The sequence below is a fragment of the Hypanus sabinus genome, chromosome 19 (assembly GCF_030144855.1).
Source record: "Hypanus sabinus isolate sHypSab1 chromosome 19, sHypSab1.hap1, whole genome shotgun sequence".
NCBI lineage: Eukaryota > Metazoa > Chordata > Chondrichthyes > Myliobatiformes > Dasyatidae > Hypanus > Hypanus sabinus.
In genome coordinates this window covers 17,572,006-17,588,248 of record NC_082724.1, presented here as the reverse complement: position 1 = coordinate 17,588,248, position 16,243 = coordinate 17,572,006, and the positions used below count along the sequence as shown (strand labels likewise).

General features: G+C 38.7%; 1 protein-coding gene across 3 annotated transcripts in view; it reads left to right on the top strand.

Annotated features, from left to right (window-relative positions):
- The window catches only part of iqsec1b (IQ motif and Sec7 domain ArfGEF 1b), a 447,242-nt gene that overhangs the window by 164,466 nt on the left and 266,533 nt on the right, over positions 1-16,243 (top strand). The window lies entirely within an intron of this gene.

Genomic DNA, 16,243 nt, shown 5'->3' with positions numbered 1-16,243 from the left:
CAATAGGAGAGAGAGAGATAGGGGCTGCCAGGAGTTCTCACTGGACAAAAATAGTATGGAGCTATTATTATGTTTTCTGATAGATATCTTTTTGTAAATATCGACAGCTTTCTTTTCACTATTTTCACTAAATTTTGATACACCTTATGAAAAACCTTGCACTAAAGTACTCAGTGACTCAGCAAATTTTCCTTTGATCAAAACCCAGTTATCCAACATTTGTAATTCCTTAGTCCTTAATTTAGTGCAGGCAGGATGGTAGGTAAGGGGATGGAATATTCTTCCTGTAATACATGGGATTGCATGATAACCAACAGTATCCCTGATGACTACATCTGTGGGAAGTTCATCCAACTTCATCTCCTGACCGACAAGGTCAAGGAACCGACTTGGTTGTATTCAGGACCATTCGGGAGGCTGAAAACCTCATAGATTAAACTTTTACTGAGATGGTCACACCCAGAGTGCAGGCTTCAGTTAATGGGTAGGAGAAGTAAGGGGAATATGCAGTAAGTGCAGGATTTCTCTGTGGCCATTCCCCTCAGCAACAAGTATACCCCTTTGGATACTCCTGGGGTAGATGACCTATCAGGACACAGCAGAAGTAGTCAATCTTGTGACTAGTTCTGAGGCTCAGCAGAGACGGATAAAGTCAGAGCTATAGCGATAGGAAACTTGGTAGTTAGGTGATGGATGGAATGATTCTGTAGCCATGAAAGAGATGCCAGGATGGTGTTTTGCCTTCCGTATGCTGGGGTCCAGGATGTCTCAGAGCTGCTCCAGGAGGATTTCTTAAATCAGTATGTAGATAGTTCAATTAGAAGGAGCCACGCATGGCTTTGTATGGGGCAACAGTATGACAGTTAGTGTCATACTAACTTGACAGAGTTTTTTCACAAGGTGACGAGGGTGGTTGATGAAGGTAGAGCTGTGGATGTTGTGTACAAAGTTCAAAATAAATTCATCATCAAAGTACTCATGTATCACCATATACAACCCTGAGATTTGTTTTCTTGTGGGCATTCACAGTAAATACAAGAAACACAATAGAATCAATGAAAGACCACACCCAAAAGGATAGGCAGCAACCAATGTGCAAAAGGCAATAAACTGTGCAAATACAAAAACAACAAAAAATAAAATAATAAATAAATTAATAAGCTATTAATATTGAGAACATGAAATGAGGAGTCCATGAAAGTGAGTCCATAAGTTGTGGGAACGGTTCTGTGATTGGCTATGAAGTTGAATGAAGTTATCTCCTCTGGTTCAAGAGCCTGATGCTTGAAGGGTATTAACTGTTTGTGAACCTGGTGTTAAGGGTCCTGAGGAATCATCTTCCTGATGGCAGTACCAAGAAGAGAACATAGCCTGGGTGGTGGGGGTGGCAGCCCTAGATGAGGAATGCTGCTTTCCTGCAATTACACTTCATGTTGATGTACTTAATGGTGGGGAGTGCTTTACCAGTGATGGACTGGGATGTATCCACCATTTTTTGTAGGCTTTTCTATTCAAGGATATTGGTGTTTCCATCCAGGCCCTAATGTAACCTGTCAATATATTCTCCAACACACATCTAAAGAAGTTGGTCAAAGTTTTAGGTGACATGCCGAATCTTTGCAACCTTCAAAGAAAGTGGATGTGCTGCCTAACTTTCTTTGTCATGGCATTTATATGCTGAAATGATAACCCCAAGGAATTTAGAGTTGCTAACCCTCTTCACCTCTGATCCCATGATGAGGTCTAGCTCATGGACCCCCACTTTCCTTCTGAAGTCAATAATCAGCTCTTTACCTTGCTGATTTTGAGTGGGAGGTTGTTGTGGCACCACTCAGCCAGATTTTCAGCCTCTCTGCTATATACTGTTTCATCAGCACCTTTGTTTCTGCCAAAGACAGTGGTGTCATCAGCAAATTTAAATATGGCATTGGAGCTGTGCTTAGCTTCATAGTAAAATAAAGTGAGTAGAGCATTAATTTTAGTAAGGTGTTTGACAAGGTCCCTCAGAGGAGACTCAAGAAGATAAAGATGCATGGGATCCATGATGAATTGCCCATTTGGATTCAGAATAGTCTTACCCATTGAAGATGAAGGGTAGTGGCCTATGCTGGAGGCCTATGCTTAATGGTCTACTGTAGGGATCTGTGCTAGGGCCTAACCTGTGGGGCCATTCCTTATTCTGATCGTTGAAACTGGCTTCCATTGTGATTGTTTAGTTTAGAAACTGCCACTGCTTTTCCCATTGGATAGCTGCCTAGCATCCAGTTTCAAATGTCTTGGGTATATAAAATAGCATGTGGAAGGGGCTTGCTTGCTTCTTCCTTTGTTGAAGGCAAGGATGCACATGATTATTAGGAAGGTATGCTTTGCACATACTTTTAACTAAGTATTTTGTTAAATGTATAAATGTTTGTTGAATAGTCAGCTTTGAAGTGTTTGTAACTTGGGGAACATGAATGTTTGGTCGAATTGCTAGTGCTTGTAAATAAATGATTAATATACATTTTCAAAGTCAGAGCATTTCCAACAACTTTCTCCTGACTGTTAGCTTTACAAAACTTTCAGAGAGGCATGCTTTTCTTTTTGTTGTTACAGAGAATAATGGAGGGGAATTAAAAAAAAATTAGTGAAACATTCTGTGATGTTTGAAATACTTCAGTTAAAAATTAGTTTATTTTGAAAGATCAATACAAAAACTGGGAGCCAAGAGTCAGAATCAATCTAATCAAGGGAATACAAATGGAGGACTCAAAATTATCACTTCTACTAGGAAAAGAAACAAAATTAGTTGAGCACAAGTTAATTGCAAGTGCTATGATCTTGCACTGAATAGCTTATCTGTGCAAAGTCAGAAAGTTTTTTTTATTATTGTTTATTTTCTCAGCTCAGGCTGGTAAAACCTGAGGTATAGGCATAAACATGCACACTCATTTCTCAATAGTTAGGAACTTTTGGATTACTGTATTTAGTATTGTGGCTTTCTGGAGATTTACATAAATAGTGCTGTGTAGGCCTGATTATTAAATGCTATTGTATAGTTGCTTTGGGATCATACCAATTGTGGATATTACTATTGTATACCCTGTTCATGTTCCATAACCTTTCAATGTCCTCTTTTAATTCAGCATATTTCTGGTATTTTTCACTATTGATTTCTGTATATTATGTATGTTTGGAATGGCTATACCTATTAAGTTGTTCTTGCTTGTTTGTCCTGTAATATTATATCCAGGTGGTTAATATGGATTGTCTTATCTATAATAATGGATTGGTTGTAATATAATTTGTAGTAAGATGTGGTGTCTTTTATGAGTTTACATATTAAAGCAAGATTTTGGTGAATGTTGTTTACCACTTGATTGTGCCTGTGTAAGTAATCAGATTGAGTTAAATTGCTGCAGGATCCTGTAATCTGTTGGATTGTTTCTGCTTTCTCTTGGTATTTCCTGCATTCATTGTCTTGAATTTGTTGGTCTTTTATTATGTATTTTTGATAATTTTTTGTGTTAACCACCTGGTCCTGTATTGCCACAAGGAACCCCTCTGTTTCTGGGAAGAGATCTCCAAACTCTGAGCCAAGTATTCAACGCTTCCTTGTCAACATCTAGTCTGCTGATCATGGGGATGTCTTCAATAATCTTCCATTGGTTAATTCTTTCTTCTGCAGTGATAATTTCTTCATTTTTCTGTGTTGTGCTTTCATATAAGTTTAGTGGTTTGTACGTATCAGAATTGCATATACTGACATGGAGGGCTGAGTCCTGTTTTCATTGTTGAAAATATATCCTTAAAGTTTTATATGACTGGTGTGTGAATTTTTATGTCTGTTATTTCTATTTATGTTCTTTCTTAGGTACTGTTAATCTAAGTGTGTTCAAGTGTAGATAGTGTTTTCTAAAATTTGTCACTTCAGTTCTTATTTTTCTTTACAAAATGTCTAAATCAATTTTGGATCAAGGTATTATGCCAAAGAAATATGATAATACGGGTATAGCAAAAGTGTTTATTGCCTTCTGCTATACTTTTACCATTGAGTGCTGTTTGACAGATCTTTTTAATCCTTGAAGTAAACTCTGTCAAAAGTTAGTTTTTTCCTTGTTTATATCCTGGATGCTAATATCTTTCATATTCATCCATTGGTTATATTGTATCCTGATACTCTGTTTATATTCTACTCACTCTATTGCACCTTTCTTTATGTTTAATATTCTGTACTTGTCCAAAGTTCATGTTTATATCTTTAGAAAATAGCTCTACTGTTTAAATTAATTGCTTTAGCTTTACTGATGAAGGAGCATGTCATTTCAAATTATTCATGTATAGAAGGTGTGTCAAGGTATAATTATTTTGGCTGTTTCTAGTTTGATATTCTAGTTTTGTCTGATTCAGTAAATTAGAGTACGGATTTAAAGCTAGACAAAGGCATAATGAGCTTTGAGAGTCTCTCTGGAAAATGCCTCAGAAGAAGTAGTAGTAATCTGAAGGGAGAATGTCACAACTGTGGCTGACAAGGGAAGTTAAAGACAGCATAAATGCAAAAATAGTTCGAAGCCGAATGATTGGGAAGCTTTTAAAGTACTTCAAACGGTAACTAAAAGCAGAAGGTAACCAAAAAAGAGAAAAGTTGAAATATGAAGGCAAGCTAGCTAATAACATAAAAGGGGAAACCAAAAGTTTTTTCAGATATGTAAAGAGTAAAAGAGAGATGAGAGTGAATATTGGATTATTGGAGAGGTAGTAATGGGGGAACAAGAAATGGCAGACAAATAAAATTTTGCATCAGTTTTCAATGTGGAAGACACCAGATGTAAGCCAGAAATTCACGAGCGTCAAGGACAGAAGTTACTGAGGTAGCTATTACTAAAGTGAAGATGCTTGGGAAGTTGATGGTCTGATAAATCACCTGGACCAGATGGACTACTACTCAGAGTTCTGAATGAGGTAGCTGAAAACATTAGTAGTGTGAAGGCATTAGTCGTGACCTTTCAAGAATCACTAGGTTCTGGAAAGGTTTCAGAGGATTGGAAAATTGCAAACATCACTGCATTCTTTAAGAAAAGTAGGTGGTAGAAGAAAGGAAATTATTGGCCAGTTCACCTGACTTCAGTTCTTTAGATGTTGTGTCTATTATTTGGAATGAGTCTTTGAGGTACTTGGAGGCCCATGATAAAATAGACCAAAGTCAGCATGGTTTCTTTAGGGGGAAATCTTCTCTGATAAATCTTTTGGAAGTTTTTAAGGAAATAACAGATAGGATAGACAAAGGAGAGTCAGTGGATGCTGTTTCTTGGAGTTTCAGAAGGCCTTTGACAAAAGGCTGCTTAACAAGATAAAAGCTCATCGTATTAAAGAAAAGGCACCAGAATGGATAGAAGATTCACTGACTGGCAGGAGGCACAGAGTGGAAATAAATGGGGCTTTTTCTAGTTGGCTGCTGGTGACTAGTGGTGTGGGAATCACTCCTTTTCATGCTATATGTCATTGATTTGGATGATGGAATTGATGGCATTAGGGCAAGTTTGTAGGCGGTTGAGGATAGTTGGAGGAGCAGGTAATGTTGAGGACGCAAGAATGTCTGCTGAAGGACTTGAACAGATTAGAAGAATAAGCAAAGAAGTGGCAGATAGAATATAGTGTAAAGAAGTATATGGTTATGCACTTTGATAGAAGGAATAAAGGCACAGAGTATTTTCTAAGCAGGGAGAAAATTTGAAAATCAGAGGTGCAAAGGGACTTGGGAGTTCTTGTGCAGCATTCCCTTAACGCAGTGATTCCTAATGGAGGTGATTACGTGTCCTCAGAAGCCATCAAGGGAAATAGAAGTCATCCAGGGAAGGGGCGTTCAAGATTCTTGTGGGGGGGGGGCAGTAAGCGGTGCCCTAACTCGAGGCATGAGAGCTGACTGACTGTCAACTCATTGCTGTCATGAACATCCAATAAGCATTCCCAGTTTGTGATAATTTTTTTATGTTAATTTAGCCCCATTAATGATGGATAAGTACATACGGTGTGATCTGTATGAGTCTGAAGACGGGAAAGGATTGAATTCTAATCCTGCTAAGAAACAAAAAACTACAGAAAGTGTGTCAATACAATGTAACATACATGGAGCATGGTTTAATTCTGTTACCATCAAATCAATGACGCCCTGTGTATCTTATTTGAAATACTGCTCTGTCTAATGAAGCCATGAAACCATCAAGATGGCAGGAACACGTCTGTAAAAGACACCCCATGGGTGTCTCAGTCCCACAAGATGAAAGAAGGACTTGAAGAGTGTTGCGCACTCGAGTCATTTGCAAAGAAAGCTAAAAGTGACCTTGGTAGTGGTCTCACTGCTTCTTATAACAGTTCCAAAATGATAGCAAAGTGTGGAAAATCTCATACAATTGGTGAAAGATTAATGATGCCTTCTGTATCAAAAGTGCTCATCACTGTTCTCAAAATGATTACCAGCATTTAAAAATCAATTCCTCTGAGCAACAACTCTGTAGTTTGTTGAATTGACAAACTGAGTGAAGATATTGAGTATCAGCTATGCACAGAGCTACAAAAAACAACATTTGGGATGCAACTGGATGAATCAACTGTGTGAGACAACCGGGCATTGCTAATGGCATATGTATGGTTTATTAAAAATAAAAAAGTTTATGATGAGATACTCTTTTGTAAAACATTAAAAATAAGTATCAATGGAGAATCAATCTACGATATGCTCAAAATTTACATTGAGAATAAATGTATTCTGATTAAGAACATGATTTCTAGTGCAACAGATGGAGAACCAGACAGGTCACCATGCTAGTTTAGTGGCACTTATGAAAAAAAAATTCCAAGTCTTTTTGCAACCCATTGTGTAATTCATCATTAACATCTCACAACCAAAAATCTCAGCCAGCAATTTTTTTCAGTCATGACTCTAGTAATATCTGCTACCAGCAAAATCAGAATCAGCTTTATTATCACTTGTATGTGTTGTGAAAATTGTAAACTTAGCAGCAACAGTTCAATACAATACATAATACAGAAGAAGAAAATAAATAAATAAATAAATCTATTACAGTACATGCATATTGAATAGATTAAAAATCATGCAAAAAAACAAGAAATAATATATATTAAAAAAGTGAGGTAGTGTCCATTTAGGAATCGGATGCAAGGGGGAAGAAGCTGTTCCTGAATCGCTGAGTAGGTGCATTCAGATTTCTGTACCTCCTGCCTGATGGTAACAGTGAGAAAAAGGCATCCCCTGGGTGCTGGAGGTCCTTAATACTGGACGTGGCCTTTCTGTGATGTTGCTCCCTAAAGATGTCCTGGGTACTTTGTAGGCTAATAGCCAAGATGGAACTGACTAAATTTACAACCCTCTGCAACTTCTTTCAGTCCTTTGCAGTAGCCCCCCCCCCCCCCCCACTAGATAGTGATGCAGCAATCTTGTCATGCGAGGCCCTTTGGGTAAGAGTGACCATAATATGGTGGAATTCTTCATTAAGATGGAGAGTGACATAGTTAATTCAGAAACAAAGGTTCTGAACTTAAAGAAGGGTAACTTTGAATCTATGAGACGTGAATTAGCTAAGATAGACTGGCAAATGATACCTAAAGGATATGCAATGGCAAGCATTTAAAGATCGCATGGATGAACTACAACAGTTGTTCATCCCAGTTTGGCAAAAGAATAAACCAAGGAAGGTAGTGCACCCGTGGCCGACAAGGGAAATTAGGGATAGTTTCAAATCCAAAGAAGAAACATAAATTAGCAAAAAAAAGCGGCACACCTGAGGACTGGGAGAAATTCAGAGACCAGCAGAGGAGGACAAAGGGCTTAATTAGGAAAGGGAAAAAAGATAATGAGAGAAAGCTGGCAGGGAACATAAAAACTGACTGTAAAAGCTTTTATAGGTACATGAAAAGAAAAAGATTGGTCAAGACAAGTGTAGGTCCTTTACAGTCAGAAACAGGTGAATTGATCATAGGGAACAAAGACATGGCAGACCAATTGAATAACTACTTTGGTTCTGTCTTCACTAAGGAGGACATAAATAATCTTCGGGAAATAGTAAGGGACCGAGGGTCTAGTGAGATGGAGGAACTGAGGGAAATACATGTTAGTAGGGAAGTGGTGTTAGGTAATTGAAGGGATTAAAGGCAGATAAATCCCCAGGGCCAGATGGTCTGCATCCCAGAGTGCTTAAGGAAGTAGCCCAAGAAATAGTGGATGCATTAGTGATCATTTTTCAAAACTCCTTAGATTCTGGATTAGTTCCTGAGGATTGGAGGGTGGCTAATATAACCCCACTTTTTAAAAAAAGGAGGGAGAGAGAAACAGGGGAATTATAGACCGGTGAGTCTGACATCGGTGGTGGTGAAAATGCTAGAGTCAGTTATCAAAGATGAAAGTTATCAAAATCAAAGTTATTAAGCACATTTGGAAAGAGGTGAAATCATCGGACAAAGTCAGCATGGATTTGTGAAAGGAAAATCATGTCTGACGAATCTTATAGAATTTTTTGAAGATGTAACTAGTAGAGTGGATGGGGAGAGCCAGTGGATGTGATATATTTAGATTTTCAAAAGGTTTTTGACAAGGTCCCACACAGGAGATTAGTGTGCAAACTTAAAGCACATGGTATTGGGGGTATGGTATTGATGTGGATAGAGAATTGGTTGGCAGACAGTAAGCAAAGAGTGGGAGTAAACAGGACCTTTTCAGAATGGAAGGCAGTGACTAGTGGGGTACAGCAAGGCTTAGTGCTGGGACCCCAGTTGTTTACAATATATATTAATGATTTAGACAAGGGAGTTAAATGCAGCATCTCCAAGTTTGCAGATGACACGAAGCTGGGCAGCGGTGTTAGCTGTGAGGAGGATGCAGGGTGACTTGGATAGGTTAGGTGAGTGGGCAAATTCATGGCAATTTAATGTGGATAAATGTGAGGTTATCCACTTTGGTTGCGAGAACAGGAAAACAGATTATTATCTGAATCGTGGCCGACTAGGAAAAGGGGAGGTGCAATGAGACCTGGGTGTCATTGTACACCAGTCATTGAAGGTGGGCATGCAGGTACAGCAGGCGGTGAAAAATGTAAATGGTATGTTGGCGTTAATAGCAAAATGATTTGAGTTCAGGAGCAGGGAAGTTCTACTGCAGTTGTACAAGGCCTTGATGAGACCGCACCTAGAGTATTGTGTGCAGTTTTGGTCCCCTAATCTGAGGAAAGACATTCTTGCCATAGAAGGAGTACAAAGAAGGTTCACCAGATTGATTCCTGGGATGGCAGAACTTTCATATGAAGAAAGATTGGATTGACAAGGCTTATACTCACTGGAATTTAGAAGATTGAGGGGGGAATCTTATTGAAACTTATAAAATTCTAAAGGGATTGGACAGGCTAGATGCAGGACGATTGTTTCTGATGTTGGGGAAGTCCATAACAAAGGGTCACAGTTTAAGGATAAAGGGGATGCCTTTTAGGACCGAGATGAGGAAAAACTTCTTCACACAGAGAGTGGTGAATCTGTGGAATTCTCTGCCACAGGAAACATTTGAGGCCGGTTCATTGGCTATATTTAAGAGGAAGTTAGATATGGCCCTTGTGGCTAAAGGGATCAGGGGGTATGGAGAGAAAGCAGGTACAGGGTTCTGAATTGGATAATCAGCCATGATCATACTGAATGGCGGTGCAGGCTCGAAGGGCCGAATGGCCTACTCCTGCACCTATTTTCTATGTTTCTATCAGAATGCTCTCCATGGTACACCTATAAACGTTTTTGAATGTATTCGTTGACATACCAAATCACTTCAAATTCCTAATGAAGTATAGTCACTGTGTTGCCTTTATAACTGCGTCAATATGTTGGGACCAGGTTAGATCCTCAGAGATCTTGACACCCAGGAACTTGAAAATGCTCACTTTCTCCTCTTGTGATCCTTTTATGAGCTCATCCATTAAATAACAGAATATTTCACTGGTTATCCCAAGATAATGATGAAGAATTTGAATGCTTTGTTGCTTCACAGTGAAGTGCGCTGTCTGTCAAAAGGTTGCTGCTTAAAATGTTTCTTTGAGCTTTTAGACACTGGTTGAATTTTTGCTCAAATTTGACAAGAGCTTGAGAAACCAGTTTGTACTTCTGTGTGGAGATATAGCATACCTAGCCAATTTGTATGACAAAATTTATATTCTAAATATGAAAATGCAGGGTGAGAATTTCAATCTAAGCAAAAAGTGCCGAATCCACCTTTATTGGAAAATTGGAAATATATGAGGGAAACATTGTGAGAAGAATGTTCTCACAGTTTCCCTGCATGAAAAGTACGGCACTCTCTTTCACAGACAGTGATTTGCAAGAGTACTACTTGTGCCTGCAGTCACTAAAGAAGGATTTTCAGAATCGTTTCAAGGATTTGAATGATCTGTAAATAACCCATTTCTTTGTAAGGTGGAGGAGCAGGAAGCGAGCTTGCAAGAAGAAATTATTGAAATTCTGAATGATGAAGCAAACAATGCTATTCAAAATCTCATCTTTTGTGATATGTGGCTGCACTGTTATACGAAGTTTTATGGTCTTTAGAGAAGAGCCAAACTGCTCTTCTTGGCATTTCCATCCTCCTATCTTGTTGAAAGAGGTTTTAATGCAGTTGACCACATTCTCTCAAAAAAACAGAAACTGCTTGGACATTGTTACACTTAAGGCTTTTGCTGTCACAACTTGAACCAGCTATTTCAACTCTTGCTAAAAGCTATCAGCTCCTAAATCACATTGATATCGAAGCCACTGTACAGTGTACAGGTACTGTGTAAGCAAGATTTAAAGACAAATGAAAATGAAAAGCCGAATCATTTTTCTCATGTTAGCATAGGGAGAGTATGTTTTTACACTATTGGGTTGGCGGAAAGTATATTGTGACTAAGAGCTGCATTGGCAAGTATGAAGGTGCTTTAGAGGGCATTAGGCTAAAAAATGTTGGGAAACACTGTCTTAAAGTGAATTTGTACGTTGAGTCAGTGATGAGCAAGCCAAATACAGTGCTAGCATTGATCTCAAGAGGACTAGAATATAAAAGTAAGGACGTAATGCTGAGGATTTGTAAGGAATTAGTCAGACCGCATGGAATATTGAGAGTAATTTTGGACCCCTTATCTAGGGGTTCAGAGGATGTTCACGAGAATGATTCTGGGAATGAAGGGGTTAATGTATGAAGAGCATTTGATAAATCTGGGTCTGTACTCATGGGAGTATAGAAGAATGAGGGGGGATGGGGAGTCCAGATCCAGAGGGCACAGCCTCAGAAAAGAGGAATGTCCATGTAGAACAGAGATCAGGAGGAATTTCTTTAGCCAAAAGGTAGTGAATCTATGAAATTCATTGCCACAGATGGCTGTGGTGGTCAAGTCATTGGGTATCTTTACAGAGGAGGTTGATAAAACAATGGAATCCTGGAATATTGAGCTGCCAGTCCCGCCCCTCCTACAACCAAGTCTCACTTACGGCAACAGTGTTATAATTCCAGGTGTTGAGCCAGGCCCTGAGCTCATCCACCTTTCCTACCATATTTCTTGCATTGAAATATACACTGGTTGCACCATGCTCAACCTTTTGATTCCTGAATTGTCTGAGCTCTTAGCAGCATCTGCTTCCACAGCTTAGATTATCATGTTATTGAATTGTAATTAACTGAAATTATCAGTCGGAATGGAAAAATTACATGTTGTAAACAAGAGACAAAGATTTGATGTGACTATCCAAAATTGTTGAATACATGCTTGAATGTGAAGGCTGCAATATATGTTTGGAATATGAGAAACTGTTCTTGTATCTTAAATATGAATTTGGATGTTTGAGTGCAAGTGTTGGACAACTGGGAGCTCCAGGTCATGCTTGCAAATTGAATGGAGTGTTTTGAAAAGCAAAGGAGCGTTTTAACATTGCAATGGAAAGAAGGCTTCTTTGTGGCACAGAATGCGGCATTTTAATTTGGGAGAAGCTGAGAGAAGGAAGTGAAAAGCTGGGAAAGATCCTGTAAAAATTAGAGGAAGATGGAACTTAGCAGCAAGCATAACACAGATTTCTAGTTACACAGTCACCAGGGAACCCTCCCTCACTTCCATTAGTGGTACAGTGATTTTTTCCACTGCCTATCCCAGTACAGGTTGAGTACCCTTATTCGAAACTCCAAAATCCAAAAACCTCCAAAATCTGAATTTTTTTTTGAGTATTGACATAACGTCATAATTGGAAAATTCTGCAAGACGCTGGGAAGGTTCCTAGGCAATGGGGTCTCTGCACTATACACTGTTCTGAGAAGTAACCTCACATGTGTAATGAACAGATAAATAGAAAATAACTGCATAAAGCAAAAAATGAAGATCTTGATCGTTTATCATCAGTGTCTGAACATATCAACAATGGTATCATGAGAGAAACAAAGATTTGTCTATCATTATAAACTGAAGTTTGAAGGTAATAGTGAAATATTCAACAGGCCGTGAGCAGAAATTTAAGAAAAAGCACTGCATTAAATTTTTAAAGTGTCTGCTGATCATGAAAATCTAGCACCAGGGTAAGACTATGATGCTGATTGTTTTTATACTTTGCATAATGGTATTGCATTTTAAAGCATTGCTGATGAAAGTCTAACATCAGAACAAGTCTACAATACTGATGGTTTTTATAGTTTGTATAAAACCTAAAAAAAAATACAAATGAACTGTACTGTAACTATTTAAGCAAAACAAGGGATCATGGGCATAGACTGTTACCTTGTCGTTGTTTATTGTTGTTCAACAGCTGGTAGAGGTTTTCTCCCAATGCTACTGTGCTGCTTTTGTTACCCTGTACGCATTATATTTTCACTATATTAGTGGTGTGTAATAATTTTCTCTGTTAGGTACATATGTGTAATGAACAAGTATAAGACAAAGACTAATTACCGGTATTACATAAATTCAGAGTAGGAAGTGATGGCTATCTCATTATATATCCCAAAATCCAAAACATTTCTGGCCCCAAGCATTTTGGATTAAAGATAATCAAACTATAATAAAAGTCTCATCAGCCATACATGGACCTCTTGAAGTCCAAAATAAAAATTTTTATTCGTTTCCTTACTCTTAGTGATTTACACAAGAAATTTGGGAGAAAACCAAATGACCTATCAACTGCTCCACCATTCCCAACTATCAGCCATGCATATCTAAAACTTTCTGCAATAGAAAGATACATTGATTAACAACTCACACAAAATGCTGGAGGAACTCAGCAGGCCAGGCAGCATCTATGGAATAAAAGTACAGTCAACGTTTCAAGCTGGAACGGGAGAAAAAAAGCCGAGGAATAGATTTGAAAAGTGCTGGAGGGGAGAGAGAAATATCAGGTGATAGTTGAAATTTGGAGGGGGGAGGGATGAAGCAAAGAGCTAGAAAGTTGATTGGTGAAAGAGACAGAAGGGCATGGAAGAAAGAAAAAAGGCGGGGGGAGGAGCACCGGGGGAGGCGATGGGCAGGCAAGGAGATAACATGAGAGAAGGACAAGGAGATGGGAAATGGTGAAGGTGGTGGGGGTGGGGAGGCATTATTAGAAATTTGAGAAATCGATGTTCATGCCATCAGGTTGGAGGCTACTCAAACGGAATATAAGGTGATGTTCCTCCATCCCAAGTGTGGCCTTAACCTGACAGTGCAGGAGGCCATGGATGGACATATAGGAATGGGAATGTCCCTGACGTAGATTAAGAGACCGCTTCGCCAAGCATCTACGTTCCATCTACCAGAACAAGCCTGTGGCCACCCATTTTAATTCCACTTCCTATTCCCATTCTGATATGTCCATCCATGGCCAGCTCCACTGTCGGGATAAGGCCACACCTAGGTTGGAGGAATCATATCTTATATTCCATTTGAGTAGCCTCCAGCCAGATAGCAGGAACATCGATTTTATCAAACTTCCAGTAATGCCTCCCCCACCTTCACCATTTCCCATCCCCTTGTCCCTCTCTCAGGTGGTTCCCCCCCCCCTTTCTTTCTTCCATGGCCTGTCTCTTTCACCAACTAACTTGGTAGCTCTTTGCTTCATCCCTCCCCCTTCCAAGTTTCATATATAATCTGGTGTTTCTCTCTCTCCCTTCCCGATCCTTTCAAATCTACTTCTCGGCTATTTTTTCTCCAATCCTGCTGAAAGGTTTTGGCCCAAAACTTTGACTGTGCTTTTTTTTCCATAGATGTTACCTGGCTTGCTCCAGCACTTTGTGTGTTGGTTGGATTTCCAGCATCTGCAGTTTTATAAATTTAGTATAAAGGACTAAAACAATTAAAGCTCAGTATGAAAACAATGGGTTGTCATGAAAACTAATCTGGCTCAAAAATACACTCTGGGGCAGTAATCTTCTGCTTTTTATATGACTGGAGACTAAAACTATATAACTGTCTCTTAATTGCACCTGACCTTGCCAGGAATATTTTCAGATGATGAAGAAAGATTGAAAAGCGAAATCCTAAGAAAGTGATATTTACTGAGAAGCAATTTTCTCTGCTTGGAGAGTCAAGAATCTGAAGTCTTTCAAAGGATAAGAGGTTGACAATTTAGGACTATGGAGAAACTTCATTCACAGGGTTGTTAATGAATTGACAAACAAGAGAAAATCTGCAGATCACACAAAATGCTGGTGGAAAGCAGCAGGCCTGGCAGCATCTATAGGAAGAAGTACAGTTGATGTTTCAGGCCGAGACCCTTCATCAGGACATTTTGTTTAAAACGTCTGTAATGTGTAACATATGTTATATTTGATAATTCACAGCTACGGACGGCAGATCGAGACATCCAGACATCAACTGGAATGTCAGCAGCCACAAACAACAACTAATGCAAACTCTTATTTGGGGAGAAGATTTCTTATAATTCCCTTTTGGTTTATTGCTTTTAGAAAAACAGTCAGATTATTGTACACTACCTATCCTGAAACTTGGGGTGGTTTTGCTGTGTAAATGATAGTACTCAACAACCTCATTAATCCTTTTTCTGCAATATTTTGTAACATATAGTAATTTTGTGTCCTTGCTGTAATTTTGTACTGCTGCAACAAATAACACATTTCACATTAATAAGACGTGATAATAGACATAATTCTGAATTAACATGAACAAGCAGTTAATGCATGGGATAGCAACATTCACAAAATGCTGGTGGAATGCAGTGGGCCAGGCAGCATCTATAGGAAGAAGTACAGTCGATGTTTCAGGCTGAGACCTGAGGTCCTGGCGAAGGGTCTCGGCCCGAAACGTCAACAGTACTTCTTCTTATAGATGCTGCTTGGCCTGCTGCGTCCAGCATTTTGTGTGTGTGTGTGTTGCTTGAATTTCCGGCATCTGCAGATTTTTTTGTGAATGCATGGGATAGTATGTTTCATGGTTTTGAAACTGTATTGACTTGTTATAAAAGATTTGCATTTTCCCAGGTAATCAGATGTATGATATATTTGGGTGTAATGTAACCTCTTATAGTTTTCATCAGTTTAGCTGAGTGATTGGAGACATGGGAATATGTAAAGCTTAGCAGTTAGAAAGTTATTTAACACCTAATTCCTTTTTTAGTCTCAGTTCAAGGATTGAAACTAATAAAATGAATATACTGCCCAGACTATTACATCTCTTTCAGACCCTACCAATAGAGATTAATCAAAATCAATTCAATGAATGGAACAAAATGTTATCAAGATATATTTGGCAAGGTAAAAGGCCTAGAGTTCATCTCAAAACTTTGCAATTAGCCAAGGAAAAGGAGGGATGGGGCCAACCTTCTCTTAGAGATTACTATTTTGCAGCACAGTTGAGAGCTGTGGTATGTTGGTGCAACCCATCATATGACGCTCAATGGAAAAACATTGAGAAGGGGATACTTCCCATCGTCATACAGGCAATTTTGACTGATAACAACCTACAAAGGTACATAAATACTATGGATAACCCACTGGTGAAATGGACTCTTAACATATTGAAAACTGTTATAGAAGAATATAAACTAGAGGGAGATTTTGCAATTCTTAAATTGTGTGCATATGACTCGGATTTTACGCCAAATAAACTGGATGTTAGATTTAAGGACTGGACAGCTAAAGGAATTACAGTTCTTTGTAATATAATGAAAGAAGGAACACTGTTCAGTTTTGAAATGCTTAAAGCGAAACACTTATTAAAAAACAAGACTTTTATCGATATTTACAGATGCGACAATATGTTAATAGGAC